The sequence below is a fragment of the Apodemus sylvaticus genome, chromosome 19 (genome assembly GCF_947179515.1).
Source record: "Apodemus sylvaticus chromosome 19, mApoSyl1.1, whole genome shotgun sequence".
Classification (NCBI taxonomy): Eukaryota; Metazoa; Chordata; class Mammalia; order Rodentia; family Muridae; genus Apodemus; species Apodemus sylvaticus.
Window position 1 is genome coordinate 2,770,764 of NC_067490.1, and position 27,620 is coordinate 2,798,383.

The 27,620-nt window shown below is 46.7% G+C and overlaps 1 protein-coding gene and 1 pseudogene across 1 annotated transcript in view; both read right to left on the minus strand.

Annotated features, from left to right (window-relative positions):
- The window catches only part of LOC127670111 (butyrophilin subfamily 3 member A1-like), a 62,447-nt gene that overhangs the window by 29,556 nt on the left and 5,271 nt on the right, over nucleotides 1–27,620 (minus strand). The gene's annotated exons all lie outside the window — the stretch shown is intronic.
- Nucleotides 5,538–15,387, minus strand: LOC127669818 (butyrophilin-like protein 1; annotated as a pseudogene).

A 27,620-nucleotide genomic window follows, 5' to 3' on the forward strand; every position in this document is an offset into this window, starting at 1 on the left:
GTTGTCACAGCCTCTCCAGAGCCGACAATGAAGACTACAATGATGATGACCTCGGTGATGGTGGCAGGGGCAGTGGACAGGCTGGTGTCACTGCCTATTCAAGCAGTGCCCTTTGAGCCAACAGAGCGATTATACTATCAGCCTCCAAAACTGAAAGCTACAGGAATGTGACCTGGGCATATGTTCCTTCTGAATGTGACATTCCGTCAGAAAGAGATGAAGGTTCACCTCACCACCCCAACCACACCCCACTCCCACCTCAACACCTCAACCACACCCCACTCCCACCTCACCACCCCAACCACACCCCACTCCCACCTCACCACCCACCCTGTCCAACGGGGACACTTCTCAGACCTACACTTTGAGGAATGTTAAAAGATGACACAAAGAAGACAACAAAACTTTACCGCCTCTGTTTTAAGCATCAGAAGCAGCTCACATCTGCACACAACAGAGTTATGTCAAAGCCTGTCACAGCTCCAAACACAGATGGTGTCATGAGCCCAGGTCTAGCTGCAGTAACTACCAAGATGAGGGGAAGGTATGTCTTCCTGACATGTTTCTACCACAATCCCTGCCTCATCCGCAGCCCAGGACAAACCCAGCACCTAAGATCACACACTGAGCAGGAACCTGCAAGGGACCTTGGACTCCAGGTGCCTGAATATCACAAACCTTATCTCCTCCTGAGTCCCCACCCCATGCCTCCCAAAGGGACGACTGGTGAAGGCGATGAGCAGGAGCAGATCGGAGAGCCTTAGAGACACTGAGGAAAACCAGAGGGGATGTGCGGTGTCTTCTCACAGGGCACCAAAGGCAACGCCAGCTGTATTGTCAGTAGGTGTTAATAAAGAATCCAGAGATGACAGCTCTTATAGACACATGATCCTGACACTGTACACTAACCATCACCATAACCCAAACCCTAACGACACTAACCCTAACCCTAACACTAACACTAACACTAACTCTAACCCTAACAACACTAACCCTAACCACAGCCATAACTTCTCAGAAGGTAGAGGAAGGACGATCAGGAACTCAAGCTGTCCTTAGCTGCATAGTGAGTTCAAGGTCAGCCTGAGCTCTGTGAGCCCTGCCTCACAGGCTGGAGCTCTGGAGTAACAGAGCACATGTCTGTAATACAGGCAATGGTGGAGCACAGGGAACTCAGTCCATTTTAGTCCAGCCTGCTCTACACATCCAGTTCCAGGCCACCTCTGTCGTGGGCTCCTCGCTCAAAAGGAAAAAGAAAAGGCAAAAAGGAAGAAGGAAAGAAGGAAAGAAGGAAAGGAAAGAAGGACGGAGGGGGGGAGGGATGGAGGGAGAGAGGGAGGGATGAAGGGAGGGATGAAGGGAGGGAGGGAGGGAGGGAGGGAGGGAGGGAAAGATCAGCAGCAAACAGGAGGTGACATCATGATTAAGCAGATAAAGGCATTGCCCCCAAGCTTGACAACCTGAGGGTGACTGTGGACCCACATGAGGGTGAGAACAGACCTGACCACCATCCTGGACCTCCATGTGGGAGCCGTGACAGGGCACACTGGTTCCCACTTGACTGTACTCACACAGATGCCCACACTATACACCCAATAACAGGTGAAGACTCCTCTTCAAAGATGCACTTTTGTGCAGTGTGGAAGCATGTTTTACCTGCATGTCCTTATGTGCATCTCATGTGTGCCTGGGTTCACAGAGTTGGTAGCATTAGGGCAGGGGAAATGGAGCTGTGGGTATTTCTGCACAGTTATGTGGGTGTGGGAACTGAACCCTGGTCCTCTGCAAAAGCAGCAAGCACTCTTATCCACTGAGCCCTCTCTCCAGCCCCATAAAAATTTTTTTACATTGGGACCAATAAAAGGCTTCTGTCAAGTACTCTTTTTCTGGTGACTTTTGATCACTATCACTTGTAGCATAAAAAAAAAAAAAAGACAAAGACTATGGTACTGGGCTAGCTCTGGCAAACTGGTATTGGTGGGTACTCAGGGACAATAGGATGTGATTCTTGGTAGTCAATTTGACAACATATGGAATTAAGTCACACACAAAAATGGAGGGCACACCTGGAGGAGTTTTGCTTAATTTGAAGTAGAACAATCTGTAGAGTGGAGATTTTGCTACTGAGCTTTAAGCTCTGCGTGTACTTCACAACAAGCATTGCCAAGGTTCTCTCAGATCCACGGATGACACACACACACACACACACACACACACACTAGCTTATTTTCAGCCCACCATATTGACTCAATTGCTGGGCACTTCTCAGTCTTCCTTGGCTCTCTTACTCTTCTTTTCCCTCCCAGCTCAGCCCCTAAATCTGCCCTCTACGGCAGTTGCTCAGTTACCTTCTCCTTGTTCAGCCCCTAAATCTACCCTCAGCTTAATTATGTCTCTAGTATCTCACCTGCTACCCCAGGCCCAATTGAGGAAGCAGCCAATGGCCAGTCTTCTTGAGATCTTGTATGGCTGATGGCTCCTCCTCCACCACCCACCACCATGCCCACAAGAATGAATCATCTTTTCTCCTCCCCTGGCTCTGCTAGCCTCCCTGCAAGAAAACTGGAAGCCCCACCTATGCAGGGGAGCTCAATAGCCACTAGCTGGCATCTTTATTGATAGATCATGAATCAGGTGTGGTACAGGACCTTCAGAGATCACATGCAGATTCATGATCAAAGCATCAGAACCACACCCTACATCTCACCTTTTTTGTCCAATTGAAACAGAAACTCTTCCCTCAGATATAAATTGAACAAAACCATAATAATCATGTAAATTACAGAGGATGTGAAAATGACAAAGTGCTAGATGTGACAATTAATATCTAGTCCATCATGTTTGTCAATTAGATAAAGTACTTTACCATAATTCTGAACTTAAAAACTTACAATTCTATCCCTGAAGTATTTTTACACCTGAAACTCAATCTGGAAATCATGTCTTTCAGTCTATAACCTCTCTCTCAAGGCTGAACTACTTGAGTTTGATTTTGAGATTATAACTAGTCTTTAACCCTGCCAGAAATCCAGGAACAAATTAAATATTACCAGAGTATATAGGAAGCACCAAACATAGCTTCCTAAACATAAAAACAATTATACAGACAGGTGACTATCTAGACAGTCCATAATTTCTTATAATATTGGAGCATCTGTCTTCAGCCTTCTGGCCCAGAACCATCTGGCAGACTTCTCATGAAGGAGGACATAGAAAGGACCAGCGTTCCCTGTCTTGGCAGAGGTTAGTAGTCGACTGCCCCACTTCTGTTTGTCCTTCTGGACAGTATATTATCTATAGATGATATAAGCAATATCTGTCCAGTAGCTACCTTGCCACAATAAGTAACCTTGCCTGGAGGTAAAGACGTCCTGTTCTTCTTTGTAAGGGAATGGGGGAAGTCGACAGAAACATATATGTCTCATAGTCAAAAGATCCTTAATAATGAAATAACATTAAATGTCACTTTCTGTGAAGTTTTTGCTGAGTACTGTCCTCCTCCGACCTCTCCCGACCTCATCCCTCATGTTCTGATCCCTCCACCCCTGTACAGTCCTTATCATCGTCCTTACCCCATTCCAACCCCATTGCAGTTGTCTCTCTGAGTACTGTCCTCCTCCCACCTCTCCCGACTGATCCCTCATGTTCTGATCCCAAACCCATCCTGAAGTCCCTCGTCCCCACCCACCCACAACCACCCACAATGTCTATTCCATTTCTCCCTCTCAATGAGTCCTGGCTGTGTCCTTGTCCCTGCGTGATAATTAACCTATTCCCACACACACTCCTCCTCTTCCCCCCTGCGAAGCTCCTCAATCTCTACCCACTCTCCAGCCCTCACTCCTCCACGCCTTTCCACACCTCCACCTCACCCTCTATTCTTCCTTCACTGCGCAGTGCCCTCCCCCACAGTTACCCATAATGCAGCAGGATGGCAGAGAAACCTCTGTCAGCGTGAGATCTGAATGAGGAGACAGTGGGGTCCCCATGTGTGAGGTTGAGGTCAGAGGTTGTCCTTGCCTTGCTCTGTACAACCATGAAACCAACTTCCACACAACACCATTCTTTACTTTAAAAATGGTCACCAGAATAACAAAATAAAATAATTCTTTTGTAACAGTCAGTTCAATTTCTCTATACCACTACAAATACACTTTCATGTCCACCTATATTTTGTCACACCTGCTCAGTTCTGTCTTGTTTGGACCCAAGGAAACCATACAGACTACACAAATAAGAGAATGCCACTATGTGTCTATAAAACTTTATTAATAGATCCTGAAAATTGAGACTCTCATGAGTTTTACACACCACAAAGAGCTACTTGATATTTACATGATATAGAAACACTTAATATAAAGTTACATTAGATATAAATATTTACAAGAAACAAAAAAAAACAGTTTAAACCAATTAGAGTCATAGTTGGTTTTTCAATGCTCACTGGAAGAAGCAATTATTGATAAATTCAGAATACATTCAAAGAGAAATGATTGAAGTGGATGAGGCTGTCTGTTTGGTTGTTCTGTTTTGTCTTACACTCTGAGGGTTGCACTCAGGACTCCACGCTGACAGAGCTGAAGAGCAGTGACTGGAGCAGCAGGAAGCTGAGCGCTTGTGCCTCAAGCACAGGCAGGAAGCAGAGAGGGCAGCTGGGGGTGATGCCCTGTTCTGAAGCTTCAAAGCCCGCCCCAGGGACACACTTCCTCAGGTCATGTGACCCAAATCTACCAACACTGTACAACCAACTGGAGACCAACAATCCAAACACGTCTATGTATGGGGGATGTTTGCATTCAAGCCAACACAAGCTAGCCTGGGTTACCTGGAATCTTTTCTTTAAAGACAGACAGACAGACAGACAGAATTGATAGATAGATAGATAGATAGATAGATAGATAGATAGATAGATAGATAGATAGAGGATAGATAGATAGACAGATAGATAATAGACAACTAAACAATAAAAAGTTAAAATACATGAGGCCAGCCTTTATAAAGCATAAATTAATTTCTGTAGTCATATGTATAAATCTGTAAGAAAAAGACTCCAATGTAGAAATCAAAGATTTGTGTAAGAATCCAAGGCAGATTCTGATATAACAATAAGACTGGTTCATGGAGATGGATGGACATATCACTGTCCACAGAGAAGGTCCACTTCAAGGAACTACCTAGGATCCAGCAATCCCATCACCAGGAACAAAGGTAGAAGTCAGGAAGTCGTGGGTCAGACATCTGCTCCCCCATATTCACTACAGCATTGGTCACAGGGCCGAGACACAGATCAGACCCGAGGAGCCCAAGGCCAGATGTACAAATTGAAACAATGTCCACTCGGCCCTCGGTCTGCTGCTTGACAACTGTCCAAAACCCAATAAAATGACACTTAACACCAGCAGGAAAATGCCTTCCCAGAGCTCATCCCAGCCTGAGTGACCCCCGCTGAAACAACAGTCAGGGCTTATCCTCCGCCACCTGACACACAGCATGGCCTCGCTGCAGCCACAGCCACAGCCTCAGAGTCAGACTGAGGAGCAGTGGGTGAGGCTCCAGGCCCTTCCAGCACTCGTGGGGGCTTTGGCCTGTGGCTTCTACACTCCCACAAGGAGTCACACTGAAGACTTAGGCGGTGATGCACACTATGGGAGCAGAGTGTCCCTGGCACGCTGGAGGAATGGAGAGTCTTCCCCCTTTTTGCCCTCCTCTTGTTGCTCCCCTTCCTCCCCCTCCTCTCCCTCCTCCCCCTCAGACACACTTGCCATGGAGCTGATAGTCATTGAAACATTTCCAGACTTAATCCTGAAGTATGGAAAAAGAGTCCCAGAGAAGTAATCCTCATGGAAGGAGAAGATGTGGGACATGTCACTCATGTTATAGAAGGAGATGTCACCTTCAGGGTAGTCCACAAACACCCTCACACTCTGTGGAGCTTGCCTGATGGATAATGAAGCCCTCCGAGAGTCGATATAGGCAGAATATCTACTCCAATACTGCCCCACAGTAAAAAAAAAAAAAAAAATCTGGATTGTCAAAATAGAAGTTTTTCCTGTCCACACCTTCCCTACAGACCCCCAGAACGCATCTGCTGCATTTTCCATTTCTTAGCTTCCCCTCCCACAGATATCTTCCAGAAGACATGCCTTCACTTCCTAACACACTGAAGAGCTCATCCAAGCACATAATGGTGTCCTTCCGGGTCACACTCATCCTGTCCTGGGAGATGAGAAGTGGGCAGAGGCTGGATCCAGAGTGAAAGTTCCTGTAGAGAGAGTTACCAGTCATGGGAGCTCCTGTCCAGTATCCAGAAGAGGCTGCCCCCACCTCCATCTCATAATATCTTAGATTATTCTAGGGGGTTAAGTCCCTCACATAAGAGCCTTGTGGCTCAAACCCAGGTCTTGCAAGCAGAGGGAAGGAAGAAATGCCGAATTAGGGGTGACAACAAGGCACTGGTTAAGGAGACCAGCTTAGTAACTGTCACCTCTGCCATCCACACCACAGAAGCCATCAACACCTGAGTCACCACAGAGGAGAGGAGAGACCAGAGCCATGGGAAGCAGAGGAGGAGTGTCCCTAAGGAACACGGAGTCACTCACAGGCCTGGAAGTGCTCCTTGCGCCAATCTACAAGAGAAACACAGATCAGGTGAGGGGTTTCAGAGACTATGCCCATCCAGTCAGCAGGGGTCCTCAGAAACACAGGCTTTCTGAACACAGGGGTTCCAAAGTGGGAGTTGTGGGAACAATATGCTAGTCACACACACACACACACACACACACACACACACACACACACACAGTGGGAGAGAGATATACATATAAAACACACACATATGGGGCTGGAGAGATGGCTCAGAGGTTAAGAGCACTGACTGCTCTTCCAGAGGTCCTGAGTTCAAATCCCAGCAACCACATGGTGGTTCACAACCATCCATAATGAAATCTAACACCCTCTTCTGGTGTGTCCGAAGACAGCTACAGTGTATTTATATATAATAAATTAAAATAAAAAAACCACACATACACACCGAGAGAGATTTGATGCATATTAAACACACACATACAAACACATGAATACAAACATGAACAGAGACAGACAGAGAGGTATAAAACACACACAGAGAGGGAGGGAGAGATACACATAAAACACACATACATACACACATAAATGAAGAGAGACACATAAAACACACATGCACATACACACACACAAAGGAAGAGAGATACACACATAAAAACACACATATAAACACACAAATACACATCTGCTGTAGTCCTCCCATAAAGACTGGAACAGTGGGGCTTAACATCCATCCCTAATAAAGGCAGAAAAGCATCCTCTCACTGTGCCTTGTCAGGTCCCAGACGCAGCCTTGAATCAGAACTTTTCCAAGAATGGGAGGAAGGGACGGTGATGAAGCAGGAGGCCGGTGAATTTGAGAACAACCTAAGCTCCATGAGGAGTTAGAGACAACGTGGAGCCACACCCTAAGACTCTGTCTGAGAAAGCAGCCCCATGGGTGGTACTCAACAGTACAGAGCCTGCAAGGCCTGGTGTTTGGTCTTACAGAACAACACTCAAACGAAAGTCCAAGACCACTTGATGCTCTTGCAGAAGACATGGCTTCAGTTCCCAGCACGCTCAGGGATGCTCATGACCATCTGTAACTGAGGTTCCGGGAGAATAACACACTCACCTGGACTCCAGGTATACACGTGGCACACAGACACACATTCAAGAACAGTCATTCACAGAATAAATAAACAGATGGATTGATGCACAGATGATAGACAGATGAGAGGGGGTTAGAGGGATAGATGATATGTAGGTAGGCAGAATTTTTAAAAAGAGAGAAAATGCTTATTATCAATTCTAACTCACATGTGGGTTCCCCTAATACAACCATCACAGGAAGCTGAGTGTGATTTTACATTGATCGCACATGCCTCAGCAATGCGATCAATGCCTAAACATCCTGGAGGCACTGGACACCAATATCAGAACACAAGGTCTAAAGGCAAAATCCCTGAGGACCTCTGTGGTCTTGGAAGAAGGAATCAACAGGGACCATAATGATGCCAAGAACTGGCAAGGAGAAGGAGAGAGAGCCTGGGAGACAGAGAGGAAGGGACGGGGAAAGGAGACGGAGAGAGAGTTTGTGTGTGTGTGTGAGAGAGGGGGGGAGGACAGAGGGAGACAGAGAGACAGTGAGACAAAGAGACAGAGAAAGAAGGTGAGAGACAGTATGGGAGAGAAAGAGAGAGAGGGAAGGGGAGACAATGTGTGTGTGTGTGTGTGTGTGTGTGTGTGTGTGTGTGTGTGTGTGTGTGTGTGAAAGAGAGAGAGAGACAGAGACAGAGAACACCAATGCACCACAGGACAAGAAAGAAAAGGAACTCATAACTGAGACAAAAGCACGGGAACCGCAACGTTCAGGAGGACACAGAAACAAAGACGACCTTAGGGAGAACTGATTCCCAAACCTCCTAGGCTGGCTTCTGGAATCTTCTGAAGACAGCACTTTTGATCCACAAGGACATCACCTTCCTCCATAGTCTCTGCTAGCAGCCCAACTCCCCACTAACCTGCACCTACAAGATGTCCACTGATTCAGATGTCTATTGAGTGACAATAGACAAACCCAGAATGTATCCTGTGAGTCTGAAGAGGAATCCCTGCAGTGTTCTGATGGAGGCTTCTTCAGGGACACGGACAGCAGAACCCTTAGCTCATCCTGGGGGTGAAACTGAGGGATGGAAACAGAGAGAAGAGGATGACAGAAACTGAAGAAAGAGAGGTCAGAAAAACACGACAGTCACGGCTGTGCACACTCCTGCTGGGGAGATGAACAAATGTCTAGTCACACAGATAGCATGTCAACGGCAGACCAGAGGGAAGACTCCACTCCACTAGGTTACAGCTGTGGAAACCAAGAAACACTGAGCTCAATTAGAGTTCTCATAGAAACACCAACTATGAATGTACAATAAGTAAGGAAAAAAATCTCTATCACGGAGAGCCCCTAAGTTCTCCAGACTTCCTTGGGGAAGGACATGATCAGAAGGCCCTCCTCAAGTCACCATTAAGAGTCTATAAATCACAGAGAGGACTTGACAGGTAATGGTGCTTCTACTGAGAGAAACTAAGCCTGACTCCTACAGACCTCTGTCCTCTGATCTCTACACTCTTGCCAATGCACACACAAAGATACAAGGAGGCAGACAGATAGACAAACAGACAGAGTCAAAGACAGAGACAGACAGACAAAGAATCTTGGGAAGAGGGAAGGAAAGTTTTGTGGCTCTTGTCTCTTAATGGGCCCTGTCCTGTGCAGGTCTCCTTTGGGAAGACACAGCCTCTGACAGCTCAAGAGGATGTCTACGTCCTGTTGGCTTCTGTGTCAGATAGACACAGGTAGGTCATCTGGGAACAAGGAACCTGAATAGGGAAAATGCTTCCATAGCACTGGCCTGGAGGCAAGTCTGTGGGACACTTTCTTGACTGGCGACAGATATGGGAGAACCCAGCCATGTGGGCACTGTCATCCCTTGGCAGGTGGTTGGAGGACATAGGAGAGAAGACGCTGAGCAAGCCACAGGGGCACTCCGCCAAGCAGCACTCCTCCATGGCCTCTGCCTCAGCTCCTGCCCCCAGGTTCCTGCCTGCTTCAGTTCCTGCCTTGACCTGCTGTGAACATGGACTGGGAGTGTGGGTCAAGTAGACGCTTTCCTCCATGAGGAAATGCTTGGGTCTTGATGTTTCATCACAGCAGAAGAAAATAACTGAGACATGTGCTCTGCCCCGGAGGAGGCAGTCTACAGGGTCACATACCTGCATACAGCTGGGCCTTCCTCCAGGCTGGAAATGAACACACTCTGGTGAGAACACATTCAGAACTGCCCCACTCAAAGAGTCTGCTAACCTTCCTCCGTCCATTCTAAAGGTGGGGCTATGCCTAGGAGGAGAGAGGACCCTGAGGAGCCTGATCCTGCAAGCTGCAGAAGCACCAGAGTATTATGGGAAATTCCCTGGTCCGCAGATGCAAAAGATGGAATTGTAGCGTGAGTTTCCCCCACTGTCCCCTGATATGCATGGCTTTTTTAAAAAATATTTTTAAATGTATGTAAATAATTTATTTTACATGTATGAATGCTCTATTTGTATGTACACCTGCATACCAACAAAGGACATCAGATCTCATTACAGATGTTGTGAGCCACCATGTGATTGCTGGGAATTGAACTCAGGCCCTCTGGATGTGCACACAGTGCTCTAAACCTTTGAGCCATCTCTCCAGCCCTTCTGCATGGTGTTCAACTGTAAAATACCTGCATCTACTTCAAAAAGGAAAGTAATAATAGTAGTGGTCATCACACTACCAGTCTATAATTGTTAAGATTCACTTTTGACAAACAAAACAAGGCAGTGTAAGAATAAAATAAAGTTATTCAACAACTAACAAAAAAAGTTACATCAGCTCTTTTTTTTAGGATGTATTGGAGGTGTGCTGAAGAATAGAATGTTGATAATAAGTGTGCATATGAAATGAATTCGTGGGAGAAGCACTCAGAGTTCCTCGGGTGAAATAACTCTAAAGCCAGGGACATTTATACCAGGAGCACGCAGATGACAATCTCCTTCCCATGGAGGGAAGCAACCCAAGTCTCTACCCATCACCCTGATCAGCACCATCAGGAGCTGAGGGAACAGACCCCTGGAGGACGACTGAGGAATGGGTGCAGGTCAGACTGCTGGCTCTGTGACCTCTTTTACTGATAATCATCTTTTGCTGGTTAGGTGTTGTCACTTTTCAAAAGCTAGAGTCATCTGAGAGGAGGGAGACTCAACTGAGAAAATGGCCCCAATAGACTGGCTGTAGGCAAGTCAGTGGGGTATGGTTGATTGACTGACTGATTGACTGACTGACTGACTGACTGGTTGATTGATTGATTGATTGATTGATTGATTGATTGATTGATGTAGAAGGGGCCTGCCCACTGTGGGCGGTGCCACCCCTACACAGGTGATCCTGGACTGGGCCAGCAAGACAGTTGGAGAAGCCAGTGGGAGCAAACGAGGAAGCAGCCTTCCTCTGTGGTCTCTGCTTCAGATCCTGATCCAGGTCCCTGCTCTAGGTCCCTGCCTTGAGTTCCTGCCCTGGTTTTTCCCAGTCACAAATTGTGGTTTGAAAATGCATACAAAAAATAAAGAATTCACTCACCAAATTACATTAGTTTATTACAGCAATAGAAACCTACCTAAGACACTCCCTTTAAAGAAATTTTAATAGTGCAGTCTGATCACAGGTGCAGACAGAAGTCGAGAGCTTGTGGAGCCCAAGAAACCAATAAAAGTGTCAGGAAGTGGCTGAATTAAGACACAGGGCATAGGACAAACCCAGGAGTCATGTAATTTCCAGCTCATGGGCAGAGATCAGAAGGAACCTAAACACCAGGCTTCCACCTTCTAGAAAATTCTACTTCTGTCCCCAAAAGAGGTACCTGCTCTGCCTAGCATCAAGGAGAGGACACACATGGAAACATGGGACACTGGGGCTGTCACTCACCATCATTGTAGGCTGCTTTCCTTCGATCTGAAAAAGCAACACACAGAAGTCAAGAGAGCTACTGGCCTCCTGAGGGGAGCAGGGGGCTCAGGAGGAAAAGCAGCACTCACCGAGCTCCTCCTTGAGTGCACCTGAAAAGAGAGAGGAGATGGAGTCTGTACACTTGGCAGGAAGAAAGGAAACACAGCTTGGGTTCTTGATACTCTGGACTACAGACCACCTGAACCAAAAGACTCAGCCATCTTCTCTGGGGTTTTATTTGGCCCACTACTCTGATCTCAGAACTCTGGACCCTCCTGGGGGCTCTGACCCTGTCCTTCTCTGCTATGGTGACTTACTAGTAGTCCTCAGAGCATCTGCCTTTGTCTTCTGTAACGCATCCTTCTCACGCTGAAGTTTCCCCCATTCCAGCTGCACCTTCAAACTTAGAGAATGTGCTATCTTGATAAGAAAGCTTGCCCCTAAGACTAGAAGTCCCGTCATGGTCAGGATCACGTAGAAAGCTGGCTTCCAGGGAGAGACCTGATGGAAGAAGGGCTCTGTGGCCCAGACAGAGAGCCAGAAATGGGTGAACCTGAGGACAGGCAGCCCAGCACACTCCAGGAAGACCGTCACAACCCGGGCTCTGTAGAGTGACAGACAGATCTCACCTGGGATGAACATGGCCATGGATTTCTCCTGACCCAAGATGGGATTGAAGGTGGAGCAGGACACATATTCTACAGAACTGTCTCTCACCACCAGCGAGGTCTCTGTGCTGAACAGTCCTCCAGCATCTTTAGTGTGGATCTCAGAGAATGCTGGGAGATTCTCTCCTCTGGAGTCTCTCCAATGCACCCGAGGCTCCGGGTACCACCCTGAAGTCATGCATACAACACGCAGTCCACCATCTTCTGGACCTTTGATGTACACTTTAGGAACAGTGCCCATCGCTGCAGGAGGATAGATATGAACACCTAGGAGCCACTTTATGTTGAGGGACCCCAGAAGCAACTATGTAACTCACGGAACCCTTTACATGGCACAAGGTAATTGAAGGGGAAAGGATTCCTGGATTGGGACTAGGTTGACCCTCTGTTGCCTGACAGAGGAAAGATAAGAGAGCCACTGTGGGGAACAGAACGCTCCTTTATCCTGAGGAAACTGAAGGAAGTTGAACACAGGAGCCCTGAGGTGGGAACCAGCACTCCATCTGTCCATTATCCACACACCTGTGACCCTCTCAACAGGCTCACGCCCAGCTCTCCTCTCCAGGGAAGACAGGCATTGAGCATCCTTCCTTCCTCCCCTCAGTCACAGTCTTTAGCATTGACCATCACTTCTCACTGACTGCTCACTGACACACAGCGACTTTCCTGCCGACATCTCTAAACTATACGTTACCACAGCGGGTATTTTCATAATGCAAACAGGATCCCTGGTCCACAGAACTAGACTCAGCACACTTCAGGAGATCCACACATAGAATTTGGGTTGAATTAATCTATCAAGGAATGCACTACCTATTTCTCATCTCAGAATTGGAACCCAAAAATAGGTAGAGATAAAAATGAGAGACCAGAGCATCCCTGTGAGCCCAGCACTGCACAGCAAGGAGTCTGGCCGACATGAGAACGTCTCTCAGAACATACAAGAAAGTAAGGGGCTGAGTGCTGTGACCCCTCCATGTCCTCCCACACGCAGGTCACCCAAGGATTATAGAACAGGGATCAGTTAACCAACCTGCCACCTTCAGTTCCAAGATGGCCTCTTCATAGAACAGTCCCTGTTTGAAGTGGCAGACGTATATCCCGCTATCTGATGGCTGGACATTTTGGATCCTCACAGCAGCCTTGCCTTGATGGAACTGGTCCTTCACCAGTGAGGTGCGCTGTGAATACCCAGGCATCTGCCCTTCCTTCTGCTCCTCTTGGTCCCGATAGACAAGTACTGCTTCTGAAAATCTGTCACGGAACCACCTCAGCTCTTGCATGTTCTCCACATTCATGGCTGGAAACACGGAGCAGGGAAGGACAGCTTCCCCACCTGGTGCAGCCACAATGGGGTCTGAGGGACCAAAGACCCAGAACTGCTCTGTGGACACAGATGTGGCAGTGAGAGGCGGGAGAGACACAGGACAATGCAGAGAACACACTCTGAGGGGATATCATCCCAGCAGAAAGCAAGCAATAGATGGGGTTGCTCTGGGCATTGTGCATTAATAATCCATGACTAATGCACTAATGTTCAAGTAATTTTTGGACATAGCAGTGCACCTCATAAATGGTGCAAAAAAACAAAAACAAAAACAAAAAACAAGACCTCGTCTGCCTTTGTCCCTGGCCCAGGGATTCCTTTCCAGGAAGCAATCCCTTGTGTATTCTTCCTACAGCTTGCGTGTACCTGGTCACCAGATGCACTTCAGGTAACTGAATTGTCACTGAGAGCACTAGCCTCAGTATGTTTGGGTGGGTTCAAGAGCATGCATTTATAAAGATCACTACAGATGCTCACACAGTTGGTTATTTGGCCACACCTTGGGAGACACGGGTGTAACTGACTGATTTCATACAAGCCTCAGGAAAGTCTGAACACCCAATCCTAAATCCCATTATCAGCCAATTTCTTCATCAACTTAATAATATGAATATTAAAACATAGAGCCAAGGCTGAAGAGATAGCTGAGTGTTTAACATGCAGGAGATTCCTCCAGAGGACGCAGGTTCAGATCCTAGCAGACAGGATGGTTCATAACTATGGGTAACTGCCTCTTGGATTCTGTGGGCATGAGGCATACAGGTGTTACACAGACATACATTCGGGGGGAAAGGTCCATGCACATGAAATAAAGTATACAGAGCCAAAGGACACTTCTGTGAACCAGCCACCTGCATTCCAGGTGCCCCAATCACTTCTGATAAAGAAGGAAACTTGCCGCCTCACTCTGGGAACCCTTGGTCCTCTAAACCTGAAGGACTTTGACACAGGCACTGTATTCCCTAGAGCTCCCTGTCTCTCTGAACTGCTCCATTTGTGTCTAGCACACTGCTGCCACTGGACAGACCAAGATACCTGTGTGCTGTCTCCTGAAACACACATCTGTGACCCTTACAAGGAGTCAAAGGCTGTCCCTGCTCTGCTCAAGGCTAGTCCTGACTCTGCATTTCCCAGTGGAGATCACCAGGACCTCAGAGCTGCTCCCAGCTCAGTCCTCTCCACCTCGCTCCTGCTTCTCTCTCCCTGGGTCATTCTGCTGCAGTCAACACTGGCCTCTGACACTCCTCACAACTCAGGTACACTGCCAGTCTAAGGCTATCCCGACGGTGCTCCACAGGTAGGTTCTGGCTGTGGCGCTCAGGCTGGCCAAAGACTCACAATATTCCAGTGTCACGCTCACAAAGGCTGACGTGTGCATGCTCTCTGAGATGGTTATTACTGTCTCATTGGAAATAAAAGATGGGAAAATCCTAGATGACACTTTTAAGTGAGTCTTCTCCTATACATCTGACCTGTAGAGCACCTGGCAGATCCTACCCACTGCAGAGAGTCATGGGAAGAGAGAGCAGGACAGACTCACTTGTGGTCACCCAGATAAGCAGCTGTGTGAGGACAATCAGGCAGAAGACACTGAAGAGCAGAGAGGACTTGCAGCGATTTTCCATGTCCTTGGAGCTGAAGAGAAATACAGGAGAGGCAGATCAACACCTTGGGGCAGAAGATAAGAGGCAAGTTCCACACAGATGATGGACCCCTCGTCAGAGACAGCATCACTCAGGTTGGATCAGCCCACAGGACCAAAACACATCCATGCTCACAGGACAAAGGCTCCACACAACTGGCTCCTGTCAGACATTCAGAAGACTGGGCGGCTGGGGACATCCAAGTCATCTAAGAGGAAGCTCTTCCTTTCCTTCCCACCTCAGCCCCGGCTCAGGGGCAGCCATGCTCTACTCAGAAATATAGACCCTTCCCTTCTCAGAGCCTTGAGGAGAGCCCAGTGTAGACACCAGGACTCCAACTCCCCCTCATCCACAAACTTTCTGTGACCCCAAAACATGAAGCGTATGCCCAGACCCTCCCTCAGGAATCTCAGGAATAGCCTGGAACCTGTTTTTCTACTGATCCACAACTGTGACCAGCTTCAGAGACACACAGGTCTCCAAGAAGGCTGGCATGCCCATCACAGATGTTTTATCCTGATTTAGGTTGTGGAGGTTGTCCACACTGCTCTTCCAGACCAGCCCTGCCATGGTTCCAGGATATCCAACCCCAGACACAGCAGGTGCCACACACACACATCCCACAACACAGGTTTGTCCTCATAGTCTCTGCTGATAAAGACCAAGCTGGGTGTACACAGGGTTGAAAGGAACAGGAAAAGACTCTTTTCTTCCCAAACCACCTGCTGTTTGGAAGGATAGAGGGTGAGGAGGGAGCCTAAAGGCCTGAGAAGGACAAACTTAGGGGACCTCTGAGCTGTCTCCAGGCTGAGCCACCAGGGAGGTGACCTGCTGGGACTCACTCAGCACAATCTCCTCTCTGCTTCTGCTGCACACCCCAGCTGTCTTCAGTGCCCACCTACCTGCTTCTCTTTGCCCCCAGCTTTGAAAGGCTGTGACTTCATCAGGAACAGCTCAGGAACAAGGGGACCCAGGAGACCCCAAATCCTCCTCTCACACCTCAGCCCAGTTCCAAGGGACTCTCACAGCTCTAATCTGGGCTCGCCCCAATGCCAGCATCCATTTTCCTCACCTCCAGGATCAATCTCTAGAGTAGCAGACAGCAGTACAGCAAGTTGTCACAGCCTCTCCAGAGCCGACAATGAAGACTACAATGATGATGACCTCGGTAGCAGGGACACTGGCAGTGCCGGAGTTGGTGTCACTGCCTATTAAAGTAGTGTTGTTTGAGCCAACAGAGGGATTATAGTATCAGCCACCAAAACTGAAAGCTACAGTAATGTTACCTGGGCATATGTTCTTTCTGAATGTGATGTTCTGCCAGGAAAAGGTGAACGTTCACCTCACCACCCCAACCACACCCCACTCCCACCTACCACTCCAACCACACCCCACTCCCACCACTACACACCCTGTCCAATGGGGAGACTTCTCAGACCTACACTTTATAGAATGTTAAAAGCTGACACAAAGGAGAAAACAAAATTTAATGACTGTTTTAAGAATCAGGAGCAGCTCACATCTGCACACAACAGAGTTATATCAATGCCTGTCAGAGGTCCAAGCAGAGATGGTGTCATGAGCCCAGGTCTAGCTCCAGTAACTATTAAAATGAGGAGACGGTATGCCTTCCTAAAACATGTAGATTCTACCACAATCCCTGCCTTGTCTGCAGCCCATCTCTAACCCAGCACCTAAGATCACAACTGAGCAGGAAACTACAAGGGGATTTGGACTCCAGGTGCCTGGATATTACAAGCCTTACCATCTCCTGAGTCCCCACGCCGTGCCTCCCAAAGGGATGACTGGTGAAGGCAATGACCAGGAGCAGATCGGAGAGCCTTAGAGGACACTGAGGAAAACCAGAGGGGATGTGCACTGTGTCTTCTCACAGGGCACCAAAGGCACAGCCAGCTGTATTGTCAATAGGTGTTAATAAAGAATCCAGAGATGACTGCTCTTATAGACACATGACCTAACTCTGTACACTAACAATAACCATAACCCAAACCCTAACGACCCTAACACTACCCATCACCATAACCACAATGTGAACATTATGAACCCTACCCCTGACCCTAACCCTAATCCAAACCCTAACAACCCTAACATTAACCATCACCAGAACCCCAAAAGTAAACACAACCCTCACCCCTAATAACTCTAATCCTAACGATGCTAATGACAACCATAAACATAAACATAAGCATAAGTATAAGCATAACTATAACCATAGCTATAACCATAATTTCCCAGAAGGTAAAGGAAGGACAATCAGGAACTCAAGCCATCCTTAGCTACATAGTGAGTTCAAGGTCAGCCTGAGCTATTTGAACCCTGTCTCAAACACTGGAGCCTGAATGACATGGCATTAGTCTGTAATACCAGCAATGGTGGAGCACGTGGATCTCTGTTTTAGTCCAACCTCGTCTACACATCCAACTCTGTAGTGGGCTCCTCAATCAAAAAAAGGGGAGGGAGAAAGAAGGAAAGGATGGAAGATAGGAAGGAAAGAAGGAAGGAAAGGAAATATCAGCAGCAAAACAAGAGGTGACATCGTGATTAAGTAGATAAAAAGCATTAGCCGCCAAGCTTGACTACCTGAGTGTGATTGTGGACCCACATGAGGGTGAGAACAGACCTGACCACCATCCTGGGACCTCCATGTGGGAGCCATGACAGGACACACTGGTTCCCACTTGACTGTACTCACACAGAGGCCCACACTATACACCCAATAACAGATGAAGACTCCTCTCCAAAGATGCACTTTTGTGCAGTGTGGATGGATGTTTTACATGCATGTCCTTGTGTGCATCTCATGTGTGCCTGGGTTCACAGAGTCAGTACCATTAGGGCGGGTGAAATGGAGCTGTGGGAGTTTGCACAGTTATGTGGGTGCTGGGAACTGAACCTAGGTCCTCTGCAAGAGCAGCAAGCACTCTTATCCACTGAGCTGCATAAAGACTTTTTTGCATTGGGACCAATAAAAGACTTCTCTCAAGTGCACTTTTTCTGGTGACTTTTGATCACTATCACTTATAGCATAAAAAACAAAAGACAAAGACTATGGTACTGGGCTAGCTCTGGCAAACTGGTATTGGTGGGTACTCAGGGACAATAGGATGTGATTCTTGGTTGTCAATTTGACAACATATGGAATTAAGTAACACACAAATATGGAGGGCACACCTGGAGGAGTTTTGCTTAATTTGAAGTAGAACAATCTGTAGAGTGGAGATTTTGCTACTGAGCTTTAAGCTCTGTGTGTACTTCACAACAAGCATTGTCAAGGTTCTCTCAGATCCACAGATCACACACACACACACACACACACACACACACACACACTAGCTTATTCTCAGCCCACCATATTGACACAATTGCTGGGCACTTCTCAGTCTCCCTTGGCTCTCTTACTCTTCTTTTCCCTCCCAGCTCAGCCCCTAAATCTGCCCTCTACGGCAGTTGCTCAGTTACCTTCTCCTTGTTCAGCCCCTAATACTACCCTCAGCTTAATTATGTCTCTAGTATCTCACCTGCTACCCCAGGCCCAATTGGGGAAGCAGCCAATGGCCATTCTTCTTGAGATCTCACATGGCTGATGGCTCCTCCTCCACCACCCACCACCTTGCCCACAAGAATGGATAATCTTTTCTCCTCCCCTGGCTCTGCTAGCCTCCCTGCAAGAAAACTGGAAGCCCCACCTATGCAGGGGAGCTCATTGGCCACTAGCTGGCATCTTTATTGATAGATCAAGAACCAAATGGAGAATAGGACATTCAGAGCTCACACACAGATACGGAACAAAGCATCAGAACCACCCCTATATCTCACCTTTTCTGTCCAATTGAAAAAAACTCAAGCCGGGCAGTGGTGGTGCATGCCTGTAATCCCAGCACTCTGGGAGGCAGAGGCAGGTGGATCTCTGAGTTCAAGGCCAGCCTGGTTTACAAAGTGAGTTCCAGGACAGCCAGGGCTACACAGAGAAACCCTGTCTCAAAAAACCAAATCCAAAAAGCCAAAAAAAAAAAAAAAGAAAAGAAAAGAAAAGAAAAGAAAGAAAGAAAAAAGAAAAAAAGAAAAACCTCTTCTCTCAGATACTAATTGAACAAAACCATAATAATCATGGAAATCACAGAGCACATGTAAACTACAAGGTACAGGATGTGACAGTTAATATCTAGTCCATCATGTCTGCCAATTAGATAGAGTACTCCACCATCATTACTAACTTACAGACTTACAGTTCCATCCCTGAAGTATGGTTAGACCTGAAACACCACCTGGAAACCATGTCTTCCACTCTATATCCTCTCTCTCAATGCTGAACAATATGACTTTGATTATGAGATTATAACTAGTCTTCAACTCTGCCGGAAATCCAAGAACAAACTAAACATTACCTGAGTATATAGGAAGTACAAAACATAGCTTCCCAAAGTTGAAAACAATTATACAGACAGCTGACAACCTGGACAGTCCATAACTTCTTATAATATTGGAGCATCTGTCTTCAGCCTTCTGGCCCAGAACCATCTGGCAGACGTCTCATGAAGGAGGACATAGGAAGGACCAGCGTTCCCTGTCTTGGCAGAGGTTAGTAGTCGACTGCCCCACTTCTGTTTGTCCTTCTGGACAGTATATTATCTATAGATGATATAAGCAATATCTGTCCAGTGGCTACCTTGCCACAATAAGCAGCCTTGCCTGGAGGTAAAGACGTCCTGTTCTTCTTTGTAAGGGAATGGAGGAAGTTGACAGAAACCCATGTGTCTCATAATCAAAGATCCTTAATAATGAAATAACATATTAAATGTCACATTCTGTGAATTTTTTTGGTGTTTTTGAAGACTATTTAATAAAGCACCACTGAACTGTAAAACCTTAACTGCTCCTAGCCGTTTCTATTAGGGTAAACTGAAAACAACTGAGGATAATTAGATCAGAGTCTAACATAACCATGAGTTTATTGTCCGGCCCTTAACTTGTGTTACTTACTCATCTTAAACAGTTTCTAAAGCAGCTATGAGAAGGACTGGCTCTAAGCCTCACATGCTTAAAACTTAAACTGTGACAATAAATGAATTCTGCACCAAGAAGCAGAGGGCTGGAACAGCTGGTCAGTTCAGCATCCCAGCGGATGAATCCTGTCAGAGCTGTACATTCTGAAACATATCAATCTCACAACCAAAAATTTAATACCATGAAGATATCCATATGGATTGTGTAGGGTGCACAGATCAGCTAAGCATGAAATGTTGTCCCTTGTTTGAGCAGGTGAAAGACAGATGTCTTTTGTATATGAGTTAATTTTCTCAACAACCAACTGTAAGAAGTCTTCATTCGTGTCATATGAAGGATGGCAAGATGAACCTTTACCTGTCCTGATTGATATTCTTGATCTTTCATAGGTTTCAGGGGCTCCCCCTATCATATCTGATCTATATTACTCTGGAAGGAGTCCAGAATGTATTCTCCTTTCCTGTCAACACAGAAGTGCAGCCTTTCTTCCAAAATACCCTGTCCTTGCTCCAGTAATTGGAATTCATTGAACAGATGGTGTGATCTCTCTCCCAGAGAAATTATAATATGACCATAAAACTCATAACCACACTCATTTTGATGAATAAAACTTTTTTATAAGCCAGACGATGGTGGTGCACACCTGTAATCCCAGCACTCTGGGAGGCAGAGGCAGGCAGATTTCTGAGTTCGAGGCCAGCCTGGTCTACAGAGTGAGTTCTGGGACAGCCAGGGCTATACAGAGAAACCCTGTCTCGAGAAAAAAAACCGCTTTTTTATATACATAGGGTTTCTCTAAGGAGACCTGGCTGTACTGGAATCCACTCTATAGACTAGGTTAGCCTCAAACTTAAAAAGATCTACCTGCCTCTAGGTATATATGGCAGAAGCCATCACTGCCCACCCAAGATCCACTTATAATTTTTAATTAGAATTCCTTATTTATTAATTTATTTACTTTACATCCTGATCACAGTTTACACCCCAGCCTATACCTCCAGTCCCTCACACTCCCCCTACCATCCCTCCCCCATATATCTACTCTTCCTACCTTTCTCTTCAGAGGTGTGGAAGTCTCCCATGGGTATCAACAGGCCTTAGCCTATCAAGTTGCAGTAAGACTCCTTTCCTATTGAGGCTACAACAGGCAGACCAGTAGGAGGTAGGGTCCCAAAAGCAGGCAACAGACTCAGAGACAGCACATGCTCCTGCTGTTAGAAGTCCCACATGAAGACAGAGCTACACAACTTCTACATATGTGCAGAGGGTAAATCCTGTGGAGTTCTGTGGTTGGCAGTTCGGTCTCTGTGAGCCCCTATGGGCCCATGTTACTTGATTCTGAAGGTCTTCTTATGGTCTCCTTGACCCTTCTGGCTCCTACAATCCTTCCTCTCAATCATCTACATGATTCTCACAAGCTCAGCCTTATTGAGCTGTGTGTCTCTGCATCTGTTTCCATCAGTTGCTGGGTGAAACCTCTCTGATGAAGGTTATGCTAGGTCCTGTCTGCAAGTACAACAGAGTAGCATTCATAGTGCCATCAATAATAGAGGGGTGGGCTCCTCTAATGACGTGGGTCTCAAGCTGTTCCAGTCGTTGGTTGGCTCGTGCCTCCAATTCTGTTCCGTCTTTCCATGCTGTAGGCAGGACAAATTGTTGGTCTCAGGTGTTGTGGCTGGATTGGTGTCCTGATCCCCTCATTGGAAGTCTTACCTGGTTATAGGGTGTGGCTGTTTCAGATTTGATAACCCCCACTGCTAGGAGTCTGAGCTAGGGTCACTGTAAAAAGTTCCTGAAGCCGGGCGATGGTGGCTCACGCCTGTAATCCCAGCACTTTGGGAAGCAGAGGCAGGCAGATTTCTGAGTACTAGGCCAGCCTGGTCTACAGAATGAGTTCCAGGACAACCAGCCAGGGCTATACAGAAAAACCCTGTCTCAGAAAAAAAAAAATCCAAAAAACATAAAAAAACAAAAAAACAACAACAAAAAAAAGGTCCTGAGACTTTCCATTATCCTTGACTTCTAGTTCATCCCAGAGATGTCCCTGTCCCCAGCCCCATTCCAGTTGTCTCTCTGAGTACTGTCCTCCTCTGACCTCTCCCGACTGATCCCTCATATTCTGATCCCCACCCCACCCTGTACAGTCCTTACCTTCATCCTTACCCCGCCCACAACCATCCACAATGTCTATTCCATTTCTCCCTCTTGGTGACTCCTGGATGTGTCCTTGTCCCTGAGTGATAATTAACCAATTCCCCCACACACTCCTCCTCTTCTCCCCCTGCGAAGCCCCCCAAAGCTCTCCCTCTCTCCAGCCTCACTCCTCCACACCTATCCACACCTCCACCTCACCCTGTATTCTTCCTTCACTGTGCAGTGCCCTCCCCCACAGTTACCCATAATGCAGCAGGATGGCAGAGACGCCTTGATCAACATGAGATCTGAATGAGGAGACAGTGGGGTCCCCATGCTGTGATGTTGGGGTCAGAGTTTGTCCTTACCTTGCTCTGTACAACCATGAAACCAACTTCCCCACAACACCATTTTTTACTTTAAAAACGGTCACTAGAATCACAAAACAAATTAATTCTTTTGTAACAGCTAGTTCAATTCCTCTATACCACTACAAACACACCTTCCTGTCCACTTATATTTTGTCACAACCGCTCAGTTCTGTCTTGTTTGGATCCAAGCCAGCCATACAGACTACACAAACAAGAGAATGCCACTATGTTGCTATAAAACTTTATTGATAGATACTGAAAATTGAGACTCTCATGAGTTTTACACACCACAAAGCACTACTTGATATTTTACATGAAAGGGAAATACTTAATATAAAGTTACATTAAATATAAATATACACGGTAAACACAAAAACAGTTTAAACCAATTGGAGTCATAGTTGTTTTTTTCAATTCTCACTGGGAGAAACAATTATTGATAAATTCAGAATATATTAAAAGAGAAATGATTGAAGTGGATGAGGCTGTCTGTTTGGTTGCTCTGTTTTGTCTTACACTCTGAGGGTTGCACTCAGGACTCCATGCTGACAGAGATGAAGGTCACTGTGTGGAGCAGCAGGAAGCTGAGTGCTTGTGCCTCAAGCACAGGCAGGAAGCAGAGAGGGCAGCTGGGGGTGATGCCCTGTTCTGAAGCTTCAAAGCCCGCCCCAGGGACACACTTCCTCAGGTCATGTGACCCAAATCTACCAACACTGTACAACCAACTGGAGAGCAACAATCCAAACACTTCTATGTATGGGGGATGTTTGCATTCAAGCCAACACAAGCCAGCCCGGGCTACATGGGATCTTCGCTTTAAAGACAGACAAACAGACAGACAGACAGATAGGTAATTGATAGATAATTGATAGAAAATAGGTAAATAAAAGACCACTAAACAATAAAAGTTAAAATACATGAAACCAACATTAATAAAATAATTAATTTTTGTATTTCCATGTGTAAGTCTGTAAGAGGAAGAAACACCAATATAGAAATCAAAGGATTTGTATAAGAGACAAAGACAAAACTGATGTAACAATAAAGTTGGTTCATGGAGACAGATGGACAGACAGGTCATTGTCCACTTCGAGGAACTACCTAGGATCCAGCAATCCCATCACCAGGAACAAAGGTAGAAGTCAGGAAGTCCTGGGTCAGACATCTGCTCCCCCATATTCACTACAGCATTGGTCACAGGGCCGAGACACAGATCAGACCCGAGGAGCGCAAGGCCAGATGTACAAATTAAAACAATGTCCACTCGGCCCTCGGTCTGCTGCATGACAACTGTACAAAACCCAAGAAAATGACACTTAACACCAGCAGGAAAATGCCTTCCCCGAGCTCATCCCGGCCTGAGTGACATCCCCTGAAACAACAGTCAGGGCTTATCCTCCACCACCTGACACACAGCATGGCCTCGCTACAGCCACAGCTACAGCCTCAGAGTCAGACTGAGGAGCAGTGGGTGAGGCTCCAGGCCCTTCCAGCACTCGTGGGGACTTTGGCCTGTGGCTTCTACACTCCCACAAGGAGTCACACTGAAGACTTAGGCGGTGATGCACACTATGGGAGCAGAGTGTCCCTGGCACGCTGGAGGAAAGGAGAGTCTTCCCCCTTTTTGCCCTCCTCTTGTTGCTCCCCTTCCTCCCCCTCCCCTCCCTCCTCCCCCTCAGACACACTTGCCATGGAGCTGATAGTCATTGAAACATTTCCAGACTTAATCCTGAAGTATGGAAAAAGAGTTCCAGAGAAGTAATCCTCATGGAAGGAGAAAATGTGGGACATGTCACTCATGTTATAGAAGGAGATGTCACCTTCGGTGTAGTCCACAAACACCCCCAAGCTCTGCGGAGTTTGTCTAGTAGATAATGAAATCTTGCCAGAGTCAATATAGGCCCAATATCCACTACTAGACCACCCCACAGTCCAAAATCCCTTATCTGGACTCTCAGAATAAGACTGTTTCCTGTCCACACCTTTCCTACAGACCCCCAGAATCCATTTGCTGCCTTCCATGTTTGTTAGCTTCACTTCCCAGTAATATCTTCCAGAAGACACGCCTTCACTGCCTAACACATTGAAGACGTCATCCAAGCACATAGTGGTGTCCTTCCGGGTCACACTCATCCTGTCCTGGGAGATGGCAAGGATGGGGTGGGCAGAGGCTGGATCCAGAGTGAAAGTCCCTGTAGAGAGAGTTACCAGTCATGGGAGGTCCTGTCCAGTACCCAGAAGAAGCTGCCCCCACCTCCATCTCATAACCTCTTAGCTTCTTCTAGGGGGTTAAGTCCCTCACATAAAAGCCTTCTAGATCAAACTCAGGTCTTGCAAGCAGAGGGAAGGAAGAAATGCCAAATTAGGGGTGACAAGACAAGAGGGCACTGGAGAAGAACACCAGCTTAGTGACTGTCACCTCTGCCATCCACACCTCAGAAGCCATCAACACCCGAGTCACCACAGAGGAGAGGAGAGACCAGAGCCATGGGAAGCACAGGAGGAATGTCCCTAAGGAACACAGAGTCACTCACAGGCCTGGAAGTGCTCCTTGCGCCAATCTGCAAGAGAAACACAGATCATATGAGGAGTTTCAGCAACTGTCTTAGGAAACACAGGCTTTCTGGGGTTCTGAAGTGGGAGTTGTGGGAACAATATGGTTGTCACACAGAGGGAGAGAGATATACACATTAAAACACGCACACACAGAGAAACTTGATACATATAATAACACACACACACACCTAAATACACACATAAACAGAGACAGACAGAGAGACATAAAACACTCATATACACACACACACAAACATACACACAGAGGGAGGGAGGGAGAGACAGAAAAACACACATAGATACACACATAAACGAAGACAGACACATAAAACACACATGGACAGACACACATGGACAGAGGAAGAGAGATACACACATAAAAGCACACATAGAAACACACAAATACACATCTGATGTAGCCCTCCCATAAAGACTGGAACCGTGGGGCTTAACATCCATCCCTAATAAAGGCAGAAAAGCATCCTCTCACTGCGAGGGACGGTGATGAAGCAGGAGGCCGGTGAATTTGAGAGCAACCTAAGCTCCATGAGGAGTTAGAGACAAGCTGGAGCCACACCCTAAGACCCTGTCTGAGAAAGCGGCCCAGGGATGGTGCTTGACATTATAGAGCCTGCAAGACCTGGTGTTTGATCTTACATAACAAGAAGTAATCAAAAGTCCAAGACCACTTGATGCTCTTGCAGAAGACATGGCTTCAGTTCCCAGCACGCTCAGGGATGCTCATGACCATCTGTAACTGAGGTTCCGGGAGAATAACACACTCGCCTGGACTCCAGGTATACATGTGGCACACAGACACACATTCAAGAACAGTCATTCACAGAATAAATAAACAGATGGATGGATGCACAGATGATAGACAGATGATAGATAGATAGATGATAGATAGATAGATAGATAGATAGATAGATAGATAGATAGATAGATAGATATGGTAGATCTTTTTCAAAAGAGAGATAATGCTTAATAGTAATTCTAAACCATATGTCAGTTCCCCTATTGCAACCATCACAGGAAGTTGAGCGTGACTACACTTTGATCACACATGTCTCAGCAAGACCCTAAACATCCTGGAGGCACTGGACACCAGAATCAGAACACATGATCAAAACACACAACCCCTGAGTACCTGGGGTCTCTGTGGCCTCTGAAGAAGGAAACAACAGGGACCACAATGCCAAGCACAGACAAGGACACAGAGGGGTGTGTGTGTGTGTGTGTGTGTGTGTGTGTGTGTGTGTGTGTGTGTGTTTGACAGAGACAGTGAGACAGAGAGAGACAAGAGACAGAGAAAGAAGATGAGAGAGAGTATGGGAAAGAAAGAGAAAAAGGGAATGGGAGGTGTAGGTGTAGGTGGAGAAAGAGATAGTATGTGTGGGTGCACACGCGCGCGCGCGCGTGTGTGTGTGTGTGTGTGTGTGTGTGTGTGTGTGTTTGTGTGTGTGTGTGAGAGAGAGAGAGAGAGAAAGAGAGAGAGAGAAACAGAGAGACAGAGACAGAGAACACCAATGCACCAGAGGACAAGAAAGAAAAGGAACTCATAACTGAGACAAAATCACAGGAACCACAATTTCAGGAGGACACAGAAACAAAGACGACCTTAGGGAGAGCTGATTCCCAAACCTGCTAGGCTGGTTTCTGGAATCTTCTGAAGGCAGCACTTCTGATCCTCAAGGCCATCATGACCTTCCTCCACAGTCTCTGCTAGCATCCCTTCTGAAGGTGAGGCTATGCATAGGAGGAGAGAGGACCCCGAGGAGCTGGCCCCTGCAGGATGCAGATGAAGCAGAGTGTTATGGGAAATTTCCTGGACTGCAGAGCAGAAAAATAGCATTGTAAGGTGAGTTCCCCCATTGCCTCCTGTATGACGTTTACAAATAGGTTTTTTTAATGTGTTTATTTTACATGTGTGAGTGCTCTATTTGTATGTACACCTGCATACCAGAAGAGGGCATCAGATCCCATTACAGATGTTGTGAGCCACCAAGTGATTGCTGAGAATTATACTCAGGCCCTCTGGATGTGCATACAGTGCTCTTAACCTTTGAGCCATCTCTCCAGCCCTTCTGTGTGGCTTTCAGCTGTAAAATAGCTGCATCTGCTTCAAAGAGGAAAATAAAAACAGGAGTGGCCACCACACTACTGTCTATAATTGTCCAGCTTCACTGCTAACAAACAAAGCATTGCAATGTGAGAAAATACCTTAGAGAATAAAATAAAGTTATTCAACAACTATCAAAAACGTTACATCAGCTCTTCTTTAGAAGATATATTGGAAGTGTGCTG